This window comes from Manis pentadactyla, chromosome 7 (assembly GCF_030020395.1).
Source record: "Manis pentadactyla isolate mManPen7 chromosome 7, mManPen7.hap1, whole genome shotgun sequence".
Taxonomy (NCBI): domain Eukaryota; kingdom Metazoa; phylum Chordata; class Mammalia; order Pholidota; family Manidae; genus Manis; species Manis pentadactyla.
In genome coordinates, this window is record NC_080025.1 from 107,692,144 (window position 1) to 107,711,222 (window position 19,079).

Here is a 19,079-nt window from a genome sequence, read left to right on the forward strand (position 1 = left end):
GTGAATAACTGTGCATAGTTACCTACGTGTGTGAGTGTATGTGTTTGAATAAATATTGGTGAGACATTCACACAGTCATCAGTTATTAGCTCAACCCATTGCTGGTCCTTAGGGTATAAATTTTGCTATTTGAGATTTACAGAACTTTAAACAATCTATTAGTCCTCTAGTTCAAACAATTAAGGTCTGTCCACTTTGGCTTTGAAAGCGTCTCCTCAGCACTAATTTGTAGAATGTGCTTCCTGCTCAAGAATAAATCTCAATTCCTTGCTTCCCTTCCATGTATTAAATATCCAGGTAAAATAATTTCTCTGGTATGCCTTTATTTCCTTTCCTGGTATTTCTTTTACTTACTCCTCAACCTCTTAAGTTTGAATTTGACCTTAAAATGCCCTCTAGTTTCCTAGAGATGTCTACTCTTATAGTTCCACAAAATCTTTATCTGATTCACACATTTCAAATCTAGCTCTAGTTCCCTCCAAATTAACTCTTATTTCTTTAGTGAATGCTGACCACAACTAGAAATTAGAGGAAAAGTCTGATTCCCCCCTGCCAAGATACAAAAGATTAATGGTATTCACAAGAATACTTGATTTTTAAGAGGGACTGTTTATTGAATGATCAATTAGAATTTTAGACAATAATGTGAAGAATTTATGGGAACTTGTGAGGAGAGCTCATAAGTAGTATAAATTGTATTTATCTATGTCAGCTCTTTTTTCAGTTTAGCAGAAGAACTTACAGAAACTTTGTATACAGCCTAGGAAAGGTTGCAGATCCTAGCCTGAGTAGGGCAATACATTTTAACCATAAAATTACGGTATTCTATTTTTGGAATAATTAATGACAGGAAAAATTTACAAGCAGATATTTAGATTTTTCTGGTAACATGGGGATAAAACAAAAAAGGTAGTTAACCACTTGAACTGGGCTATATAAGGAGTATTTTATCTCTGGGTGTAACAAGGAGTATCATAAACATCCTTCTTTATGCCTCCCAGTGTTACACACAGTAAATGAAAGCCTTTGACTTGGTGAGTGAGGTAATTATTGAGTGGCTGGTTGGAAGGTTTGCTACTAGTTATACAGCAGAATTATTACTTAGCTTTTAGTGCTAGTGGTCAATTGCTGTAATTAGGGTAAGTAAACTTTGTTTAGATAATTGCAGAGCCAGGTCATAGGGAACATGCTTTGCTTACATTTTAGGATTAGCATGCACATCAGTCTTTTTGTCAAAGGATATGCTGATAGATTCTGAGGAGATGTAATAGTATTACAGCAAATCCCAGATCACATATGTATGTAATACTTTGGATATAATCAGTATCTAAGGTGGTCTAGACTGTTTTTGATTGATTAAATCTTCAGAGGTAAGCTTATTAAGCAAAACAAAGAATAGGTCTCTCTTTTGATAACATTTTTATCTACCTCATAGGTGGTATTCTCTGTTCATTTTATCGCCAGACAAAAAGAAAGAATAAATCTAATCTATAGTTTAAATTTCCCATCCATTACTTCTCACGATTTGGCTTCATTCCTTAATACAAAACTGCTTTTATTAAAGGTCAATAAAATGCCTTCTCATCCCTCTGTCACTTCTTCTGTAATCTCTTATTTGGTATTGTTGAGAGTTTTTTCCTTGCAATACTCTCACTTTTTGTAATAACTGCCTCCTGGTTTATCTTGTTTGGGATCCTTCCCACTGGCTATCTTTAAATGTTGGTGTAGTTTGGCATTTTGCCCTGTCATCTTCTACTTGCTAGCGTTTTTTACTTTCATCTGCCTTTCAAGTCATTTTTGGAAGCATCTTCAGTATATGTCTGGAAATAACTTGCTTGTATTTTCTGGGGTGGGAAATAATCTCTTTTGAGGTAGGTCTTTAAATGACACTAATAATGCATTCTGGTTAAGAGCTATGTAGTTTGATACTATCTGATCTCTACAACAGCTGAAATTAACACCTATACTTAATAGCAGGTAACATTTGAGATACTTTTTTATGTCACGCACTATGCTAATAAATACATTTTATTAAAATAGCTAATAAAGTTAGCTTATTAGCACTGTGCTAATAAAATAAGTGTCTTGATTGAGGCCAGATATTTATATTGTAGTTGACTAGGATTTGAATTTGAATAAAACTGGTTTCAAACCCTAGGAAAATGAGAGTATAGAGGCAAGAACAAGGTAGAAAAGCTCTACAATGTGGTCTGCAGCCTCTCTCAAGCACCAGGCTTTCCTCTTGCTTAAACTCCAACATGGTTAGACATCCTGAAAGGACTTAAAGATTCTGTTTATAAAAATCTTTTGCTTTCTTTCCCACACTACTGCTGCAAGATGGTAAAAGTGGCCTCTTATACCTACAAATATTTCAGGCAATTGAAATGCTATTCCATCTTTCAAAACTTCATTGAAATGTGACCTCCTTTCTGGGCTGGTGTGATTTCTCAGTTCTCTGAAATCCTTTTTCTTTTGGGTATCTCATTCATGGTCTTGATCAAATTCTGCCTTGTATTATGGTTATTTGTTTGCTATCCTACCTCTTCTACCATACTTAAGATTTTTGAGAGCAAGGACTACATCTTATCTCCCCATTCATTTATTCAGTACAGTTTAATGACAACCTATAAAGTGCCAGGTGCTATTACAGTCCCTGAGAATCTAGAGATGACAAGACAGAGAGTCCTTGTCATTAAGCTCCTCGTGACAGAGAAGGAATTAGGATCCAGCTGTGCTTGTATTTATTATAGCATAATGCAGCATAATTAATCCCTCTTACCTGACAGTGTAGTTGGTCAGTTAATGAAAACTGTCAAGAGCAGGGAATAAAAAATGATACCCTATTTTATTTTTACTTATGTGACAAGTGAAATTTGAATTTCAAATTTTTAATTTTAACAGAAATCGGCTAATCCTTTAATGTAAGAAAATGTAAACCTTTCTCTTGATTATGTATTTACTCAGTGGCATTCTGTGTCCTCATTCTTTAATAAAGCTATACCTGTACTTTATTGCTTGTGACTTCCAGTTTCAGGTTAAGAGAAGTGAAAAACCTTAATGCTGGTGAAACAGTCTGTGTAAACTTCTCTCTCTTTTTTAAAAATAGTTTCTCTCCAGTTAAAACTACAGTCGGTTGCCTAGTAGCTCTTCTAGGTGCCTTTTATTTCTCTAAAACTAATAATATCATCCTTACTCCTAAATAGCTTATCCTTCTTTCTTTTCTCTTCAACTGCTACACTGGATGCTGGAGATTCCACCTTTCTTAAGTCATTACATTTCTAAGTATTACTTAGATGCTCACTGATTTGCTTTATTGGTTCCCAAGCATGTCTCAGTGAAACGTTGCTTGCTCTGTGAGGTCTTTCATGATTATTCCAGCTATGCTTAGGTGTTCCTACTGTACTTTTTGTTGTAGCTTGTTTCTCAACAAAATTAAGCTTTTTGAGGGCAGAAATGTTCCCAGTTCTAGCATTTAGCAGCTGTTAAGCAAATAATCATAAAATGAATTTATTTGTGCCTGTGTTTTCTGTCAACTGTAACAGTCCATCAGAGGATAGCTGTTTGATAGAGAAGTAGTAGGATGTTGGGAGTGAGATTATTCTTCTGAATGAAGCCTTGATGTTCCTTGGAAGGTTCCCCCCCCCGCCTCAGACTGCATCATTAAATCAATTTAGTGAGTTATTTAAAAAAATAAGTAATAGAAATGATTAAAAAACAAAGCATACTCTATAATACTTTCCCAGAGTATTGTTTCATGAATCTTTTAAATTTATACACACTCAATTTTACAATACAGATAAATACACCTGTATGTGTGTGTATATTGGGTTTTGATGCAAAAATATGTGCAGAAGTGAATTTGTGTTTTTTTTTTTTTTTTTTTTTTACTGTGAATTATGATAAAATAAGTTTAAAAACCATGACTCAGTGGGTAAGTTCCATGGAGAATCTCATAGATTTGATTTAGAAGCATAATTACACAGAGACAGAATCCCAGGGCTGGGGACTGGAACACTTATGTTCTGATTCTTGCCCTGTCTTTTAGCTAGCTGTGCTTTTGGTATTAGCTAACTCCTCTTTGGCTTAGTTTTCTACTGTTTAAAATAATTTGATTGTATCTTTAAGGACTATTCTGGTTCTAATGTTCTGAGATGCTGCATAACTTAGTGAAATGATATTGATAGTAACCACATTATGTGTGTTCACTACACAGCTTGTGTAATGAAATGGGTTTTTCCAAACTGCTAATGATAAACTTGAGGAGCATCTTCAGTTAACTTTATGTTTCAGTAAACATTTCAATATACAAATGAAAAATCCTCAAGGTTTAAGCCAACTATGAATTTTCTACTTTAATATAATACTGTTTATATTGCTATGACTATGTATGATTAAAGAAAAATAATTTACAAAAAATTATGCAGCAAATATCTCAGATTATGCAGTTTTATGTGTTGGAGGTTAATAGATACTTTCGGGGATTAGTGGAAACTGATCTAAGGCTGCAAAGTTGAGGAGATGCTGGATAAAACAAAGACAAGTGGTATCTTTAAGGGTGGGTCTTGTCAGAGCCTTTATAATCCCAGAGACCCAAAGGAACGTGACCGTAACTATTATATATAATAATTGGTAGGACTTTCTTAAAAACCTATAAGCAAACATATCATGAATGTTTTATTCTTAGGCTTGAAATGTAGTATTCTTGAATGGTGATGGAAAATGCATGGTTTTCATGAGCTAGACCTCAAAGAGAAAGAGGATATGGGTTACTTTGATCTGCTAATAGTGTTAAAGCATAGGTGCAATGTTATAGACTCTAGTTATTCTTATTTTATAATTTCCTGAAGTATTTAACAGCCTAAATGGTCAGTATTATAATATTTTGTTTGAACAAAAACAGAAAAAAATTTGAGTCCAATTATTTCCCCTAAAGTCCAGTAAAAGGAGGGAAAAGGTAATGACTTTGTTGCAGAATGTATATAGTGTATTTCAAAATCAAGTAAATATATTTGGATCACTTCATACATCTTAGACTATTAGTTATAAAGATATAGAAAATATTACGCATATTTTTATATATAAAGAAATAATGTAAAACATAAGCTATAAAGAAATATACAATGTTACAGATGGGCCTTCTATTTATATTTTATTGAACAATTTTGTTTTCTTAAACTAGGATATATAATTCTGAATTTTGTTATTTGTAAATGTTTCCTAAATAATATAGAGAAACCTGATTGAGGTTTTTTCCCACAAACTAGAGTTTGAGCTAAATGGGACTAATTGTATAGTTCTCTATTATTTTACATTAGCTGCCCTATTCCTTTCCCTTTAGTAAAGCCAATGAGCAAGAATCAGCTGTAGTTGTAAGTTACCTTGACAGTATTAGGACAAGGCTGCAATATTTTGTCTTATGGTTATAGGATATCTGACATTTTGGTATGAAGGTAAATACTACTCTACTAAATGTAAGTAGGAATAAATAAATTTATGTCCAAACTCAGGTATAGCTTCACTGCATTCAACATTCCTTTATGTTGATTTTGAGGCTAGTACCTTTCAGTCATTATTTTGCCAACCTTACCCTTCTACTCCATTCTCATATGTCTCATATGTTTATTTCTCTCAAAAAAGAAAAGTTTATAAAATAAACACTTTATTATCTAAAATCTGTAAATTCTAAAGACATTTAGTAAAAAAGTGAAGTTCCTTTTTCTCCCTCCTTCAGTCCCATTCTCTTCTCTAGCGACAGCATTGTTCAAAGTCAGTCTTCTAGCATTTTTCTATAATTTCATACACACCAATTATTTCCATGTAGATTTCTTTTTTACATTAAGTGCTATCATGCTATAAATACTGTTCTGTGAATGTTTTTCCCTATCACTTAGTTGTATATTCATGTCGATACATAAAAAGCTGCCTTATTCTTTGGAGTTATGTGGTATTCCATAGTCTAAATTTATCATGATTTATCCAAGCTGTTATTGATGGACACGGACGTTCATAGTTCCAAACAGTGCTTAATTAAGTTGCATGGATTTTTAGGCATTCATATGAATGCTTGTGTAATGTACATTTTTAAAAGTGAAATCGCTCAATCAAAAGCATGCATATTTAAATTTTAATAGACTCACCAGTTGTTCAGAAAAGCTGTACTAGTTTATAGTTTCACCAAGAGCCACTCTGACGGTTGATCTGGTTTTTTTTTGAAGGCTTATTTCAGCATATGTATTTTCTATGAATGCCACTTTAGTCATTATCCCTTAGGTTTTCATGTGTATATTTAGTTTGTATCTGAGTAGTTTTTCAGGTAAGAGGAGTTGAGGTGAGCTATTGTTTTATATCTGAGTGAGCAGATGGATTGTGTTACTCTTGTTAATTTCTAATTTCACTGCATTGTAGTAAGAAAGTACAGTATGTAGATTTCTGTGTTTTTAATATTGGTCAGTTTGCTTTGTAGCCAAATATATGATAAGATTACATAAGTATTCTGCAGGTGTGTGAAAAATATATTTATTCTCTGGGTAGGAAATTTTGCATTTATTTTAACAAGCATAATGATTATTCAGATCATTTACATACTTTAATCATGTGGTTTGTCAGTATCTGAGAAGCCTGTTAGTCTTTCACTATGGATGTTTGTTAACTCCTCACTGTTTTAAAGTTTTTGCCTTCTGCTTTTTTTTAAGTTTTGTTGCTATTTTTTTCCCTCTATCATAGGAAACTCTAAAGTAAAGTTTGTAAATTAGAGACTGTAAGTAGAATTAAGGAAACACAGCAAAAACTTAACATTAAATTCCCAATTCTCTCCTTGGGTGAATTCATATGTAATAATATTATGTTATTTGGTGCATTACTATTCATAACATGCATATCTTTTATATTGTCTAGTTTGTGGCTTTTAATTCTTCGCCTTACTAAAATGAGACTTATGGTTTTTGTTTACATTTACTTATTTTGCTTAGTAATATTATTGTTTGGATTAAATTTGACTGTAAATTTTGGAACTTTAAAATAACAGTATCTGAACAAGATAGAAATTTATTCTTCCTCTATTTCAAAATGTGTAGTTGAATAGTCCTGGACTGAAATGATAGCTAACTGTGCTTTAAGTTCTCAGTGTTCTAGGTGCTTTCTTTTTTGTTGCCTCACTAGAAACGTTCTCTCTTACTTAGGTGCTTTATAGTCTAAGATGGCAAATTCAGCTCTGAGTGCACTGGTTACATTCCAGTCAGTAATATGGAGAAAAGAAAAGAGGAGTGTACTGCTTTTAGAGAATATTCCAAGAAGCTGTCCCATGGCTCAGACTCTGGAGCCATGTTCAAAACTGTCATAAGTTCAAATTCTCTTCGCTTTAGGGAAAATACTACTGTTGTAGTTTTACGTAATCAGGTTAGCATGAGGATATACAGCAGGTCTGGATACCAACCTAGCCTATTTGGATATTCTGCTTAGGGCCTTTGTGGCAACAACCATTCACAACAGTTTTGGTGTGGTGATGTGCAGCTAAGAATTGCACATATGTTAAGTAGACAAAGCAAGGTGCCATATTTCTAATTTAAGAAAGTCGGAATTACCCATGTTGTTAGGAATTATCCATGTTGGCAGTGTTGGGAGTACTGACCAGCTCCTACTCATCCTTCAAAATTTATCTTTCATTTCACTGGGAAACTTTTTTGGTCCATAACAGTCTTTTTCTTGCCTCTCTTACGTGCTCGCTCTTGTAGTATTTTGTGGATATGTTCATTATGCCATGTTTGAATGAAATGGTATGTTATTACCTAATCTCCTTAAATATCATAGCAATAATACTATTTATTGAATGCTACTGTTTACCAGGTACTGTGCTCAGGTTTCACATGTATTATCTAGTTATGTATCTACATAATTAATGTATTTTGTTAATTTGATATGTGAGAAAAGAGAAAAATTCTACTATCTTGCTCACTATAATAGGCTCTTAAAGGGTAAGATTCTCATCCAGAAAGCCTGAAGTTAATAATAACTAAGCTCATAACACTATGATATGCTTGTCTAGTTGTCCAGATAAAATGCTGCAAGTCATTTTAAGATTTTTCCCTTTCACTTTTCCCTGGCTTCCATCCACCCCCTCAGTTAATCCCTAAATATGTCTTAATTCTTTTTTCTCTCTCTTTTTCTTTTTCTTTTTTTAAACCCTTCCTCTCTGTCAGTATGCAGGTCAGTGGTTCTCCACCTCTGGCTGCAAATCAGCATTGCTTGTGATTCTCAAGCCTTGTCCCTGGAGATTGATTTAGTAGTTGTGAGCCTGAAGCCCAGGCGTATGTATTTTACCCAAATAAATTGCCTTGATTCAAACTGTTTTGTGTCTGAGAGTTCTTCCTTTTCTGTAACCTTTCTTTGGTTTGTGTTTATCTTTCAAGCTCCAGTTTTGTTATCACCTCTTTCTGGAAATCTTTTAACTGCCATCTGATTTAGAAGTTATTGTTCTGTGTTTTCTACCATCCTAAACATATCCAAATATAGAGCTCGTATACATTTACTTACTTGTCTGTTACCCCAGCTAGGAAGTTCAATTAGAATTGAAGTTATGTCTTATTTGCCCTTTTAATCCCTGTGCCTTCCTTGTGCATAGTAAGTGACTAGTAAATATTTACCGAATTATATTTCATGCATAGCAGTATGTCACATTGCTCTCTGAGGATATTTTATATTCAGAATTTGGCATTGTTTTCAGTTTTCAGTATGATCTTACAGTCTTTATCAGGGCAAGTAAAAGAAGAAATATTACTAGAAGAAATCCTAAATCAAACTTTAATGGATTTCTGCTCCACATGAGACCTGACTTGTGATTTACTGTGATCTTGTGCATGATTAGGATGTTAAATCTAAGAGCAAAAATGGTAACTTGCCTAGTTTTCCAGTGACTAGAAATTAACCTCTTAGAACTTTATTTTTCTATAATTTTACCTATTTCGCAATATGGTTTTTGGTTACTTTGGTTATTCACAACAAGGAAAATAACATGTTTGTTGTAGAAAATACTGGTATAAGGAAAGAAAGCCTGGTTCCAAAACACAGCTCTGGGGTTTCCTTCTATGTCGCCAATGAGAGTGTCCACCTCCCCAACCTTTCTTTAAGAAGTTGTAGGAATTAAGGCTTCTGTGCCTCACACACTTAGTTGTTTAAGGATTGAAGGTAAACCTGTAAACACAGAGATATATAAATAATCTCTATATCATTCTTTATCCCCCTATGGTAGTACAGGAGGAAAGACACTTAGAGGTACTAAATCAGCTCTGACCATGTAATTCCTATTATATAGGTGAAATTTACACCCACCTCCTTTTTAAACTTATCTGAGGAAATTGATCAAATTCCTTTCTACAATAATGATAAAAGTAGGAAGTAAGCAACCTAAAATTGAAATGCTAGCAATTTCTAGGAGCTTAAAAGTTGCTTTCAGTTGGTGTTTGTGGGACAGTTTCAAATAGCCGTTTTTTTAGGGCATCAGTTTTATTGACAAATCATGTTTTTATGAGAAGAGATATAAAACCTTAATTTGGACTTACTGGATGGGAATTTTCTGAATTTAAAAACTGTACCTACTAAATGCTAATTTTCATTTCTTTTAGTACTCATTACCCAATAATTAGTGTTCTTTTACTTTTGCTGGTAAGGAAGCTGAAGCAAAGAGGTTGCATATGGTGAAGGTTGTACATATACTAAGTGGAAAAGCTGTGGTTTTGAACCTAGCTTCACAACTCTAAACCTAGCTGTAGTGTTTCTAAAGTTTTTTGAAGTTTATCCTAATTTAAACTCTAGGGAACTTTCTGTACCTTAATCAGTAGATAAAAATGTTTGAAATTTAATACCAGCTTTCTGTGAAAAATTTTGTAAATTTTTTTCCCCAAATACTTAAACCATCTTTATGGTGCTGGCAGGGTGAATGAATTCGTGAACTTAGAAGTGAGAATATTGGGTGGGCTTAGTCTTAAGTTAAAACACCAAATGCTACCTTACCTTGGGCAAGTCATTTAACATCCCTGAGTCCCTGAGGTTTTTTCCTCCATGGTAGGTTAACTATCTCAAAAGGTTGTTTTGCAGGGACAATGAAAAAGGCTGCCCTAAGGAAAGATACTGTAAACAAATAGGGGGAAATCGGAATATTTACTCATTTACTGTATTCAAAGAAAGCATACCCATTTTTCTCTGGGGGAGGGTCAGAAGGCTCATCTTAATCTTACACTTTCCCACGCTTTCACATGTTTTTACTAGTAGTGACTAAACCCAGAAATACTGCCAAAATCCTCTGAGCCCTGCATTTGAGAATATTGTTTCTTCATGTTTATCCTGCATTCTCTCACCGAGTTTTTCCTCTTTTCTCTTTCTAAAACAGGTCCCATATCCTCATTCATCTCTTTTTAAAAAATTTTTCTATCAACACTCTTCATAATTTTTTCTTCTGTGTTTATAACTTAAATTCAGCCCATCTAAAGGATCTTACACATTTTCATGTAGTTCTACATGAATCTCATACGAGATTCTCATATATACAGTTTTTTTTCAAAGTTAATTGCTACAACTTTTTGGAGACAGTATCTAACTGTTTATCAAAGTTGAAAATGTACATATTGTAAGAAAATAGTAATTTGTCCTCCATTTGCCCCATGGTCCCAAGCACATAAGCCGGTGAGAATTACACCTGGGATTTGCCTGGGTTTACCCCGCCTTATCTCTAAACATCCCGACCCTCCCCCAAGGCAACAGGCCGAGCGGATCCGCCACAATAAAACGCACCACGCTGCTGCCCTCTCTCTCTCTCTCTGTCTCTGTCTGTCTCTCTGCTGACCTCTCTTTGTCTCTGTCTCTCTGTCCCCCTGCTCTCTCTGCTCTCCCTGTTCTCCCTGCTCTCTCTCTCTCTGCTCTCTGCTCTCTGTGCCGCTGCTCCCTCTCTCTATTTTTCCACACCCCCTTCTGGGGCAGCCACTCTCTCCTTCAGATAATAAAGTCTCTTGAGTGGGCCTGTGTCTCCTGAGTCGTTCTGGGTAAGGAGGGTCACAGCAAGATACCCTTTCACATATTCTTTGAATACAAATTCTCATTTCTGGAAATTTATGTAGAAAATAGAAATAACAATATATAAAGATACATACAAGATAACAGTAAAGACATATACACAGTTGTCTTTATTATAGCATTCATAGGAGCAAAAAATGCAAACGTCTTGCATGTTCATTAACAAGGAAGGGATGATTAAGTTGTATCTATAACATTGGGTATTAGACTCCTATTATTAATAAGGCAGATAAACATGTTTTGATTTGAAAAGGTGGCCATGATATGTTGCATTCTTATAAAAGGAAGTTACAGTATAAAATCTATGAAATGAATCAGTTTTTGTGTGCACTTGTGCTTAATCCATATACATGCATTTATAATTATATGTGTAAGAGCAAGTGTGGGAAGATACACACCAAACTGGTAACTGAGGTTATTTTGAGAATTGAAGGAACTCTTTGGAAGATAAAGAAGGAAAAATAGCATTTATTATTGAATTTTACAAGCTTCTATAGCTTTTAAAATATAATAGTTGAACTATAAAATAGATTAGACTATATATACACACACACACACACACACACACATGCAAATTACTTTTAATCTTGAAAATTTTAAACATAGAAGTAGAGCTCAACGATTATGAACTCTAAATTTCCCCACCCCCCCTTTGCCCCTAGTTTTTGTGTATGTGGCAAAATGTACATAACAGAATATTTACTCTTTTAACCCTTTTTAAGTATATAATTCAGTAACATTAAATTCTTCGACACTACTGTGTAACTAACACCACTCCCCATCTCCAGAACTTTTTCATTAGCCCAAACTGAAACTCCATACCCATTAAACAATAACTCTCCATTTTCTCAGACCTTGGTAAGCACTAATGTACTTTCTGTCTCCACAAATTTGGCAATTCTAGGTATCTCATAATGTAAGTAGAATCATACAATATTTTATCCTTTTGTGCCTGACTAATTTCACTTAGTATAATATGGTCAAGGTTCATCCATGTTGTAGTATATATCAGAATTTCACTGTTTTTCAAGGCTGAGTAATATTCCATTGTATGTATATATCACATTTTGTTTACTCATCTGTTAATGGCATTTGAGTTGCTTCCACCTTTTGTTTATCCCGAGCGTCTGTCTGTGGTCATTTGGCTTGTTTTTACCTTTTGGTATAGTGAGTAATGCCAGTATGAACATTTGTGTACAAATACCTGTTTGATTACCTGTTTTCAATTCTTTCAGGTATATACCAGAAGTAGAATTGCTGGATCATATCATCCTGTTTAAGTTTTTGAGGACTTGTCATACCATTTTCCAATAACAATTGATAACACACCAGTTTAATATTCCCACCAGTAATGCCCAAGTGCTTCTATTTGTCCATCCTCACCAACACTTGTTTTCTGGGTTTTTTTGGTAATAGCCATACAAATGGATATGCATTAGGGTTTTGATTTGCATTTTCCTAATGACTAGTGATGCTGAGCATATTTTAATGTGCTTATTGGCAATTAGTATATTGTCTTTGGAGAAATATTTGGTCCTTTGCCCATTTTTAAATTGGGTGGTTTGCTTTTTGAGTTGTAGGCGTCCTTTGCTTATTGTGAATATTAATCCCTTATTTATGGTTTGATTTTATGATAATCACTTATGATTATGATTTTAGTAATGAACCTAACCAACGAGGCTAAAGACTTACATACTGAAAACTATAAAACATCACTGGAAGAAATTAAAGATGACCTCAATAAATGGAAACATACCCTGTGTTCACAGAGTAAAAGTCTTGGTATTGCTATAAGGTCAATACTACCTACAGATTGATTTTGTTCCCTGTCAAAATCCCAATGATTTTTTTTTTTTACAGAAATAGAAACACCCACCCTAAAAATCATATAGAATATCAAGGGACCCCAAATAGTCAAAACAGTCTTATAAAAGAAAAAAGTTGAAGGACTCACTTCCTGATTTCAGAATTTACTAGAAAACTATAGTAATCAAAAAGCATGCTGGTGGCATAAAGACAGACATACAAAAACAATGACACAGAATCGAGAGTTCATAAATAAACCCTTGCATCAGTGGTCAAATGATTATTGACGAAGGATGCCAAAATTGTAGACTGAAGACAGGACAGTCTTTGCAATAAGTGGTGCTGGCAGTTTATTGGCATATAGTTATTCATAGTATTCCTTATAATCCTTTTCATTTGTGAAAAATCAGGAGTAACATCCACACTTTCTGATGTAGTCATTTGAATCCTATTTTATTCTCAGTCTAGCTAAAGGTTTAATTTTATCTTCTCCAAGAACCAGCTTTTGGTCTTGTTCTTTTTTCTGTTCTCTATTTTATTATCTTCTTTCTGACTTTAATATCTCCTTTCTTTTGCTAGCTTTTTGTTTAGTTTGCTCTTCATTTTTTAGCTGGAGTTGTACACTTAGGTTGAGGAGTTCAGATTTTCATTCTTATGTAAAAATCTGTAATTACAAATTTCCCTTTCTGCACTGGTTTTTCTGTATCCCATGAATTTTAGCATGTTATGTTTTCATTTTGTTTTTCCATAGTATTTTCTAATTTCCCTTGTGATTTCTTATTTGATTTATTGGTAAAGAGTGCTGCTTAATTTCCATACATTTCCATAAAAAACATGTTAATTTTTCCTTCTGTTACTGACTTTAGTTTCATTCCATTGTGATGGGAAAAGATACTTTGTATGATTTCTATCTTTTATGGTCAGTCTTGGAAAATTCTTCCTGTGCACATGAGAGAAATTTTTAATCTGAGGTTCCATGGTGTTTTGTCTGTGTTAGGTCCAATTAGTTTGTAGTTTTCAAGTCCTCTATTTCCTTATGTACCTTCCTTTTGGTTCTTCTATCCATTATTGAAAGTGAAGTATTGAAGTCTAGCTTATTATTGTAAAACTGTCTATTTTCCCCTTTAGTTCTGTCAGTGTTTGCTTCATATATTTGGAACTCTTTTGATTGTGGTGTATATATATATATTTATACAGTTGACCTCTAAACAAGGCAAGGGTTAGGGGCATCAACTCCTCACACAGTTGAAAATTCACATATAATTCCCACAAAACTTGACTACTGCCAGAATTTACTTATTGTAAATTATAACATAATTTATAACATAACATGAACAGTTAACGCACATTTTGTACATTATTTGTATTATATACTATATTCTTTATGGTAAAGTAATACAGAGAAAAGAAAATGTTCTTCAAATTGTTGCAGATCTCCAAAAAATTTTCCAGTGTATTTATCGAAAAAAATTTGTGTGTAAGTGGACCTGTGTAGTTCAAATCCATGTTGTTCAAGGGTCAACCATAATTCTAATGTCTGTTGCATGAATTGACCCTTTAATTGATATAAAATGCCCTTCTTTGTATCTTTTTTTTTTTAATGTACAGTTTGTTTAATGAACTATTTCAGGGATAGAAAAAAGAGAATACAATACTCACATAAACACCAGATTAAGGGATAAACATTACGGATACAATGGACCCCTATGTATCCTTTCTCCTCAATCACATTTCCTTTTTCCCTCTCCAGAGAGTAGCTACTATCCTATTATTTTTTATATTTTATTCTTTTTAATATTTGGAATCATTAATCTACAACTACATGAGCAACATTATGTTTACTAGACTCCCCCCATCATCAAGTCCCCCCCACAGACCCCATTACAGTCACTGTCCATCAGCATAGTAAGATGCTATAGAATCACTACGTGTCTTCTGTGTTGTGTAGCCCTCCCTGTGCCACCCCACCGACCCCACATTATGTCTGCTAATAGTAATGCCCCCTTTTTTCCCCTTATCCCTCCCTTCCCACCCATCCTCTCCAGTCCCTTTCCCTTTGGTAACTGTTAGTCCATTCTTGGGTTCTGTGAGTCTGATGCTGTTTTGTTCCTTCAGTTTTTTCTTTGCTCTTACACTCCACAGATGAGTGAAATAATTTGATTCTTATCTTTTTCCGCCTGGCTTATTTCACTGATCATAATACCCTCTAGCTCCATCCAGGTTGTTGCAGATGGTAGGATTTGTTTTCTTCTTATGGCTGAATAATATTCCATTGTGTATATGTACCACATCTTCTTTATGCATTCATCTACTGATGGACACTTAGATTGCTTCCATTTCTTGGCTATTGTAAATAGTGCTGCGATAAGCATAGGGGTGCATATGTCTTTTTCAAACTGGGCTGCTGCATTCTTAGGGTAAATTCCTAGGAGTGGAATTCCTGGGTCAAGTGCTATTACTATTTTGGGTTTTTTGAGGAACCTCCATACTGCTTTCCACAATGGTTGAACTAATTTACATTCCCACCAGCAGTGTAGGAGGGTTCCCCTTTCTCTGCATCCTTGCCAACATTTGTTGTTGTTTGTCTTTTGGATGGAGGCCATCCTAACTGGTGTGAGGTGATATCTCATTTTGGTTTTAATTTGCATTTCTCTAATGATTAGCGATGTGGAGCATCTTTTCATGTGTCTGTTGGCCATCTGAATTTCTTCTTTGGAGAAGTGTCTGTTCAGATCCTGTGCCCATTTTTTAATTGGAGTGTTTGCTTTTTGTTTGTTGAGGTGCTTGAGCTCTTCATATATTTTGGATGTCAACCCTTTATTGAATCTCATTTGTGAATATATTCTCCATCCTGTGGGATGCCTTTTTGTTCTATTGGAAGTTTCCTTCGCTGTACAGAAGCTTTTCAGCCTGATATAGTCCCACTTGCTCATTTTTGCTTTTATTTCCCTTGCCCGGGGAGATATGTTCATGAAGAAGTTGCTCATGTTTATGTCCAAGAGATTTTTGCCTTTGTTTTTTTCTAAGAGTTTTATGGTTTCATGACTTACATTCAGGTGTTTGATTCATTTCGAATTTACTTTTGTGTATGGTGTTAGACAGTGATCCAGTTTCATTCTCTTATATGTAGCTGTCCAGTTTTGCCAACACCAACTGTTGAAGAGGCTGTCATTTCCCCACTGTATATCCATGGCTCCTTTATCATATATTAATTGACTGTATATGTTTGGGTTAATAGCCTTCTTTGTATCTTGTAACAGTTTTTGACTTAAGCCTTGTTTGTCTGTATTAGTCTATCCACCTCATCTCTTTCGGTTACTGCTTGCATGGAACACCTTTTCTATCCTTTTGCTTTCAACCTGTGTATGTCCTTAGATCTAAAGTGAGTCTCTTAAAGGTAGTATATTGTTGGATCATGGTTTTTTTAGCCATTCTGGCCAACTGTGCCTTTGGTTGGGGAATTTAATCATTTACACATAGAATAACTACTGATAATTAAAACTTTTGTTATTTTGTTTTCTGTATGTGTTACAGCTTTTCTATACTTCATTTACTAGTTTTTCCTTTTGTGTTCAGTTGAGTTTTTGTAGCATCACATTTTGATTCCTGTTCTCATTTCCTGTTTTGTATATTCTATAGATATTTTCTTTGTGGTTGTTAGAGATTACATATGACATCCTAAATTATTATAATCTAATAATGAACTAAATACCATTTAATACACAAACTATTCATATGCTTCCCATTTGTTATTGATGTCAAATTGTATCTTTAAACATTGTGTACTTTTTAACATAGATGTATAATTCTTACTCATTTTCTTTTAAACTTTACAGAAAATACAAAGTTATAAACCAAAATTATAAAAATAGTGGTGTTTTATGTTTGTCCAGGTATATACCTTTATTGGAGAGCTTTAAGTCTTCTTATGGATTTGAGTTAGTGTCTAGGGTCCTTTCATTTCAAATTAAAGGACTCCCCTCATCATTTCTTGTAAAGCACTGAGAATGATAATAAATTCTTTCAGTTTTTATCAGAGAGTATCTTAATTTCTGCCTCAGTTTTTAAGCACAATTTTGCCCGATACAGAATTCTCATTTGACAGTTGTATCATCACACTGCCTTCTGCCTCTAAAGGATTTTACTGAGAAATTGTCATGTAATCTTATTGAGGATTCCTTCTGTGTGATAAGTTGCTTCTCTCCTGCTGCTTTCAAGATTGTCTCTGTCTTTGTCTTTCATCAGTTTGGTCATGATGTGTCTCTGTGTGAGTCACCATGGGTTTACTCTACTAGGAGCTTGTTGAGATTCTTGGATTTGTAGATTTGTGTTTTTCTTTAAATTTGTAAAAAATATTTTGGTCATTCTTTTCTTTAGGACCCTTCTCTTTCTGAAACTCCCATAATATATTGGTCCAGTTGATGTGCCAGGTCCCTGGAGGCTCTGTTTACTTTTCTTCATTCTTTTTTCTTTCTGGTCCTTAGACTCAGTATTTTAATTATCCTGTTTTCAAATTTTCTGATTTTCTTCAGCCTGATCAATTCTGCTGTTGAACCTCTCTAGTGAATTTTTCAGTTCAATTATTATATTTTTCAGCTCCAGAATTTTTGTTTAGTTTCTTTTTACAATCTCTCTTTGGTATTCTTGTATAGTTTTCCTGATTTCCATTAATTCTTTTTCCATTTTTTCCCTTAGTTCTTTAACATATTTAAGATAGCTATTTTAAAGTCCTCTTTTAGTAAGTCCAACATTTGTGCTACTTCAGGGATGGTTTCTGGGAATTTGTTTTGCTCTGTTCTATAAGCTATATTTTCCTATTTCTTTGCATACATTGTGATTTTCTTTTTTTATAATGTGCATTTGAAAAACAGTCAACCTTCCCAGTTTTTGTTGATTGGCTCTATGTCAGGGCAGTCATCTGATAATTAGCTGTGCATGTGCTCTGAGTCCAGACATCAGCCTGAAGTGAAAGTTTAAGGCCTGTCTGGACTTTTCTGAGCATGCATATTGCCTGGGCCAGTGTGTAGCTTCTCAGTTCCTCCTGGATACATGGCTGCTTTTGAGGGTTTTAATTCTCCAAAGAGCTTCACCTTAGCTTCTAGGACCACAGATGGTCTGTTGTATCTATCCACCCTTAATCTTTTGCTCTAGGTTTTCTGTGGATTTGGAGTCTCCCTGCAGCTCTCCCTAGTGGTACCCAGTGCTTCTTCCACCTGAAATCCTAGTTAAGCAAGACAAGGACCATTCCTTCAGGCAGCCCCTAGAGAGATGAGAATGTTTTAAGTAAAGTCAATTCTGTTCTTTCTGGTTTGAGGGAAGGATTGAGAACTGGGCTGTCACCTCCTTGAGACACACAGATATACCACAGAGACACACAGATATACCACAGAGAGTAGGGCCAGAGCAAATGAAAAGGACATGTAATTTCCTGTTGTTTTGCTCATGGCATTTTCTTCACTGGCATGTGCTTGGTTGCTGTAGACCTTTGACTATTTGTTATTCCAGGACTCCAAGAAGGTTAATTTAGTCAGTTTCTAGTTGTTTTTTATGTTTCTGTGAGGGCTTAGGACATCTTAATTTGCCATTTTGCTGACATTACTCAGAAAATACTTTCAAAAGTATTTATAAGTGAAGTAATTTTACAGCACACAGAAATGTACAGAACTAAGAAAAAAAGTCTTACCTATGATTCTGCTACTCCATAGTAGGCATTGTTAACATTTTGATGTGTTACCTTTCTGGCTTCCCCCCCAGTCCCTTTATCTTTCCCTTTCATTTTGTCTGCTTTGTCTTATTCCCCCACCCCTCGTCACCAAAACAAAAAAAGGAAAAATTAAATATATAAAATAAGGCCTAAACATAAATTTAGTCAATGTTAACTTTTTCAGAGTGTATTTTTTACATTTAACATCCAAAAATATTTTTATGAGTACCCAGCCTTTTCATTTATAATGGTCTTAAATGAAAATATTGTAGATATTTCTGATTATTCCCAAATGCTTGGGTGTTATTCTAGTCTTTACTCATTTATTCAAGTTTTAAGAGTTAAGCAAGAAGCAGGTATGGAGAACCTATATCTTATTTTCCCTTGACTTAGAAATTTGGGAAATATTTTTATATCTAGAAAGAAGTGGTATCCCTCATTCAAAGAGGGTAAGCTAAGATCACCTAGAATGGATCTTAACCTTTCTTTATAGATGGAATATAAAAAG

At 34.3% G+C, this 19,079-nt stretch overlaps 1 protein-coding gene across 1 annotated transcript in view; it reads left to right on the forward strand.

Moving 5' to 3' along the window:
* SEPTIN7 (septin 7) overlaps positions 1-19,079 on the forward strand; it is a 93,688-nt gene that overhangs the window by 15,907 nt on the left and 58,702 nt on the right. The window lies entirely within an intron of this gene.